This window comes from Lathyrus oleraceus, chromosome 2, assembly GCF_024323335.1.
Source record: "Lathyrus oleraceus cultivar Zhongwan6 chromosome 2, CAAS_Psat_ZW6_1.0, whole genome shotgun sequence".
In the NCBI taxonomy this organism is placed as follows: domain Eukaryota; kingdom Viridiplantae; phylum Streptophyta; class Magnoliopsida; order Fabales; family Fabaceae; genus Lathyrus; species Lathyrus oleraceus.
Window position 1 is genome coordinate 441,879,991 of NC_066580.1, and position 7,154 is coordinate 441,887,144.

Sequence of the window (7,154 nt, forward strand, 5' to 3'; positions counted from 1 at the left end):
TATGTTCATTGGAGTAAATATTATGACAATTAAATTAATAACAATCATAAATATAAGGTTTAAGATTTAGTATCGTGTATACTAAATTCTCGATTATTCTCTGAATTAAATAGTCATATTTTAAAGTTTACAAACTCTTGAAACTTCTTTAAAGATAAATATTTTAGGAAACAAATGTTAGAGAATTTACTTATCTTATCATTTAAGAGCCTTTTAGTATTTAATCACGTCTAATTAGTACTCCCTCACTTTACCAAAATTATTTGTCCCAAATTATAAATCACTTTCCAATTCTAATACAATATTAATCATTTTATTCCAATATATCCTCTATTATTTTTTTTTATTTTTTTATAATTCTTTATATTTTTCTTCATCAATAAATAAAGAACAATATTGTAAAATTATGCATAATTTGTATTTTTCATACAACAATCATTATGTTTTTTAATTTGTATAAAAAAATACAAAATAAGTTATAATTTGGAACTGATGGAGTATGATATTAAGGTATGAATTTTAGATTATTCTTTAGAAATAATTTCTACTCCATATAGGAAAGTTGTGAAAGGATCTAATATTTCTCATGATCCAAAGGTCCTGATCTAGTATGCAATTAGGGCATGACCATTATATGATCCACTTCACTTTAATAGACATGGCATATGAAGTTATGATTTTGTTTGTGGTTTTGTACGAATTAAGAGAAGGATTTTGGAAAAAAACATTTAATGGTAAAATAAAAACAATTAGAAGTAAGGTTAATTTGTGTTCTAGAGGTATAAGTTAAAAATTAAATAAAAATTATTATTATTTTGAAATTGTATATTAATTTTAATAAAAATATAAAATTAATTATTTAATTATTTTTTTTAATATAAATTTTTTATCAATAAATTTCTTAACTTGTACCTCTAAATATAATAACTTGTACATCTAGAACATAAGTTAAATTACCAATATTTAAAAACCATCATCTCTCACATCTTTCTAATCTACAAACAAAGGCTAAGTAAGTAGTTTAAGCATTGGTCCGAACCGAAATAATACTAAAATGAATGCAATAGGGAATTAGGGATGCTTACACTGCATATTAAAAACTTTATAGTGTACTTGATTAATTTGTTATCTAAATGCGTGTATTTATGTTTAAAAATTTACGTTACTATAAGCTCAAAAAACAAAAGATTGAAGATGTAAAGATTTGTTAATTTGGGTAAGTATTTTAGAAGGAAGATTGCATGCAGTATATGTTTTCACTGCGGGCTAAGTTCACTCACTTTCAAGGGTTCAGCAGAGGTTAAGAGGAAAAAAATGATGTAGCTTTCATGTTCTGATCTCACACCAAGATAAAAATCCAGAAACCATGACATCCTTTGCATTTAATGCTAAAATCATTCAATTTTTGGGGCGCGTGCTCCTAGAGCCTGTACCTATCAAAAGTCCTCAACTTGAATTTACATTTTTGTCCTTCTCAATCTCGTTTTCTTTTCATACCAACGCCTAGCTATTTTTCATTTTCATTTGTTTCTAGTTTATATATAAGAAAAGAAAAGAAAACAATAAGTATTACTATTATTTAAGAGCAAAACATAATATATCGGAGTTAAATTCAAAACTTTGAATAATTTCGGGTCAGTCTTAATGAGTAAGATTCAATCAACTCATCAAATTTTCTCTTGTTCTTCATTCTTTACTCGAGTGAATCAACCAACATTTATTGCAAGATTATATCGTTGCATAATGATAATGCAAACAAGAAAAAAAATTGAATAAGAAAGAAGATTAGAGTTTGACGAAAATTGGAGAAGAAGATGATTTCTACAGAGTATCTCTCTGTCCACAGTCTGTGGAGAATCTTGTTAATTTTACAATTGCAAGTGATTACAAGATTGTTGTGAAAATAAGGGTTACCCCCTCTATTTATAATTGATCTAGCTTCCTCTCTAAGCTAAAGTCCAAAAATTACAAAGGCCCAAAATACCTATTTTAGTCTATGTCGAAATCATGTGTCAAGCAACCTGCTTCGACACTTCGACATCTAATACAAGTCGACGCACACTATATGTTTCGACGCATCCTTGTTTCTGTCGAGAACTATATGCTTCGATATAAGGAATTACAGTTCAATACACCACCTAATTCATCGTGTCTAAGCTATTTACATTCATCATAGATATTAACTTCTTAAACACTTCGACCTGCATTTCTTCCGTCATCCAATCTGATTCTCAGTTCTGCAGTGTCCCAAGTTCAGCTTTGCTTCTGCTACCTGCTCTCGAAGATAGTGGAACCTCATTTCGATGTGTTTGCTTCATCCATACGTTATCAAAATTTTCTCCATATTGATAGTGGGCATGTTGTCGATCTTCATGATGATTGCTCCATGATTCTTCCTTGTAATCTCTTCGACCAGATTCACCATCCACGTTGCTTGACATGCACAAAGATAAGCACCTATGTACTCTGATTCACACGACGATAGTGCTACTATTGGTTCCTTTCTTGAACTTCAAGCAATTGGTGCACCACCTAGCATAAATACATAACCGGTTGTGGATTTTCTATCCTTAGCATCACTACACCAACTTGAGTCGGTGTATCCCACTAGCTTGCATTATTTTCCTTCATCAGTTACAGGAAACAAAATGTCATAGTCGAGAGTTCCTTTCAAATACCTTAATATCCTCTTTGTCGCTGCTAGGTGTGATGCCTTTGACTTCTGCGTGAATCTAGTCACCATACCTACATTGTATGCTAGATCAGGCCTTGTGTGACAAAGGTATCGAGGTCATCCAATGAGTCTTTTGTATTGCGTTGGATCGACATCATCTTCATCTGTGTCTTTTGACAATTGCAATCTGGGCTTAGCTGGAGTCGAAGTTGGGTTGCAATCTTGCTTCTCAAATCTCTTGAGTATTTCGCCTGCATATCTTCTTTGGTACATCATCAAACCTCTACCGCTCTTGTAGAATTCAATACCAAGGAAATATGAGAGATTTCCTAAGTCTGACATTTCAAACTCCTCATTTAGGTGATGTTTGAAATCTTCGATCTCCTTCATGCAACTTCCTGTTATCAACAGGTCATCGACATAGAGACATATTATAAACAATTCATTATTGCTTCTTCTTACATATACTCCATACTCAGTTGTGAATTTCACAAATTCCTTCTCTCTTAGAAAGTTATCTATCTTCTTATTCCAAGCTCTTGGAGCTTGCTTAAGTCCATACGGGACTTTATGCTTCCTGTATACCTTGATTTCTTTCCCATGTTTCACAATCCTAACTAGTTGGGCAACATAAACATCTTCATATAAAAGGCCATTCAGGAATGCACATTTCACATCCATCTGACACGTGTGCCAGTTGTTCATGTTTGTTAGACCAATAACCAACCTGATTGTTTCGATCCTAGAAACATGTACAAAAACTTCATCAAAGTCAATTCCTTCCTTCTGAAGAAATCCTTTCGCATTGATTGCCTTATTGCCTTGAGGCAATGCGATAATTGACTAAGTGTCATTGTCTTCGATGGACTTCAGTTCCTCATTCATTGCTTTCACCCACTTCAAATCCTCCAATGCCTCAACTGCATTGTCTGGTTCGACATCTACATAGAAAACATAGTGTACCAGCTCAACTTCATCATCAACCATATCATCTGATGTAATCACACATTCTTGCAACCTTGCAGGCATGTGTCCTGTTCTTTGAGGTCTGCTTGTGCTTTCTTGACCTCTGCCTTCTTCGTGTCTAACTTTTCTTTCGACTTCAATTAATGGTTCTTCACATAAGATTCTCACTGAATCCGTCTTGACATTTTCAGTCCAATCCCATTCCTTAAGCTCATATATGATCACGTCCCTGCTTGTTCACTAGGTCGAAAAACTTGTAACCTTCAGTCGAATGATATCCTATTAGGATAATCTGAATCGAATTGTCATCAAGTTTTCTTCTCAACTGATCTGGCACATGTCTACATGCTATAGATCCAAATACCTTTAGATGACTTAAACTAGGCTTGACACTAAACCAACATTCTTTTGGCATAATTCCTTATAGCTTCTTAGTCGGACATCTGTTTAAAATATATGTAGATGTCGTCACAACTTCTCCCCATAATTCTTTGGGTAGATGCTTGCCTTTCAACATACTTATCACCATGTTCATAATGGTTCTATTTTTCCTTTCTGTTGTTCCATTCTACTGTGAAGTGTAGGGTGACACCACCTCATGTACAATCCCTTCTTTGTCACATAGTTTGTCGAAGTCTTTCGACACATACTCTTCACCATCATCATTCCTCAGAATCTTGAGCTTTCGACCACTTTGTCTTTCGACCATTAATTTAAATTTGGAAAATACCTCGATCAATTCACTTTTCTTCTTGATCAGGTAAGTCCATAATTTTTGACTGAAATCATCTATGAATGTGACAAAGTATCTGTTACCTCCAATCAAATCACCTGGATAGGACCAAACACATCTGAGTATATGACTTCAAGAATTGCCTTTGACTTGCTTCATGCATCCTTGCTGAAGTTGTTCTTGTATTGCTTCACATGCACACATTCTTCACGCACTTCATTTGGAATGTCGATTTCTAGTAACCCTGAAACAATATTCCTTCTCTTCAGATCTCTGATGTCTTTGAAATTGAGATGGTCAAATCTATAGTGTCATATCCATTCATCCTTGCTAGCTGCAGTTGCAAGGCACTTGTGCTCCATCATATTAAGTTTAATCTTGAAGGTTCTATTTTGAGACATAGGTGCCTTCAAGATTAACCTTCCACATGAGTTAAGAACTCTCATCATCTTGTCTTTGATCAACACTTTGTAGTTATTTTCGACCAACTTCCTTATGCTGAGAAAATTACTTTTCATGCCTGGTATATACAGTACATTGGAAATTACTGACCTTTTTCCTTATAATCAAGACATCACCAATACCTTTAGCTGCTAGAGTATTGTCATTTGAAAATTTTACCATGTTCTTCATTGAGGGTTTCATGTTGATAAACCAATCTTTCCTACCAGCCGTGTGTGATGAGAATCCTGAGTCCAAGTACCATTAGTCCTAAAAATTTTCTTCATCTCTTGTTGTGACCATCAACAACATCCCTTATTCTTCATGCTTTATCTTTGACGATAGATTCCTCAGAATCTTAAGCTTTCAACCACTTTATCTTTCAACCATAGATTTAAAATTGGAAAATACCTCGATCAATTCACTTTTCTTCTTGATCAGGTAAGTCCATAATTTTTTACTGAAATCATCTATGAATGTGACAAAGTATCTGTTACCTCCAATCGAATCCTCCTGGATAAGACCAGACACATCAGATTATATGACTTCAAGAATTTCCTTCGACTTGCTTCCTGCATCCTTGCCGAAGTTGTTCTTGTGCTACTTCGTCTGCACACATTCTTCACACACTTCATTTGGAATGTCGATTTTTGGTAACCCTGAAACCATATTCCTTATCTTCAGATCTCTAACATCTTTGAAATTGAGATGGCCAAATCTATAATGCCATATCCATTCATCCCTGTTAGCTGCAGTTGTAAGACACTTGTGCTCCATCATATTAAGTTCAATCTTGAAGGTTCTATTTTGAGACATAAGTGACTTCAAAATTAAGCTTCCACCTGAGTCGAGAACTCTCATCATCTTGTCTTTGATCTACACTTTGTAGTTCTTTTAGACCAACTGCCTTACCCTAAGCAAATTACTTTTCATGCCTAGTATATATAGTATATTGGAAATTATTGAACTTTTGCCATCTTTCCTCATAATCAAAACATCACCAATACCTTCAGCTGCTAGAGTATTGTCATTTTCAAACTTTACCATGATCTTCATTGAGGGTTTTATGTTGACAGACCAATCTTTCCTACCAGTCATGTGTGATGAGCATCCCGAGTCCAAGTACCATTTGTTGGTGTAAGCCCTAGAGGCCAAAACTTTTGGTACTTCTATCGAATTATTTATTAATAATAAAAGGTTTTTTCTTTATTATGTTTGTTTAATAAAGTCCCTAGAATAGCTATTCCGTTTAATGTATCAAGTGTGACTTAATCATGAGACCCGATTAAATATAAGGACACTATTCTTAAAGTATCCGTAGTCGAGCTTTGTTGTAAAGTGGGATAACATTAAAGCATTAAGACTATTATGTATATATACTGATGATCACATCTCAGGAATCATGGATAAGGAGTTATCAAGTCTTAAACATAGGTATGAATATTAAGAGTAATATTTATACTGGATTGACCCACTATGAGAATACTATATAGAATGTTATGCAAAGTGTCATAAGTTATTCTCATGGTGATAGAGGTGTATACTACCCTTCGACCTGAAACCACTATGGACCCTAGATGTAGAGTCGAGTACCTTATTGCTGATCAAACGTTGTCCGTAACTGGATGACCATAAAGAGAGTTGATGGATACTCCACGAATCATTCTGAGGGACATGAGTGACCTAGATGGAATTTGCCCATCCCGCGTAACAGGATAAATGTCTAAGGGCCCAATGTTGAACTGGACAAGGATGACACTGTTTATGTCTTGTGTTCAATATAGACATAAGGGTAAAAGGGTAATTGTACACATAAGTATTATCACAAAAGGATTTGTCAGATCACATGAAATTTTCGTGTCTTGGGTAGTAGTGATGTGTTGCTAGATACCGCTTACTGTTTATTATGTTAAATATGTGATTTAATATAATTACCAATGTCGCGAGAACCTACAGGGTCACACACAAAAGGACAGATTAATGATAAATATAGTAAATAAGGAACACCGTAAGGTACGGTGCACTTAAGTGAATTTTAGAACATCGTAAGGTACGATGCGCTTAAGTAGAATACGAAATATGGTAAGGTACCACGCACTTAAGTGATTTTGGCATATCATAAGATATGTGCCACATACACTTAAGTGAGCTTTTTAGCTTGCAGCCCACACAAGTAGTTCTATAAATAGAACCCTTGTGCAGAAGCATTGGATTAGATGAAAATTTCGTTTCTCTCTCTCTCTCTCTCTCTCTCTCTCTCACACACACACTCAAAGCCTTCATTCGTAGCAGCTAGCACTGAGACTGAAGGATTCCGTTCGTGTGGACTGAGTAGAGGCG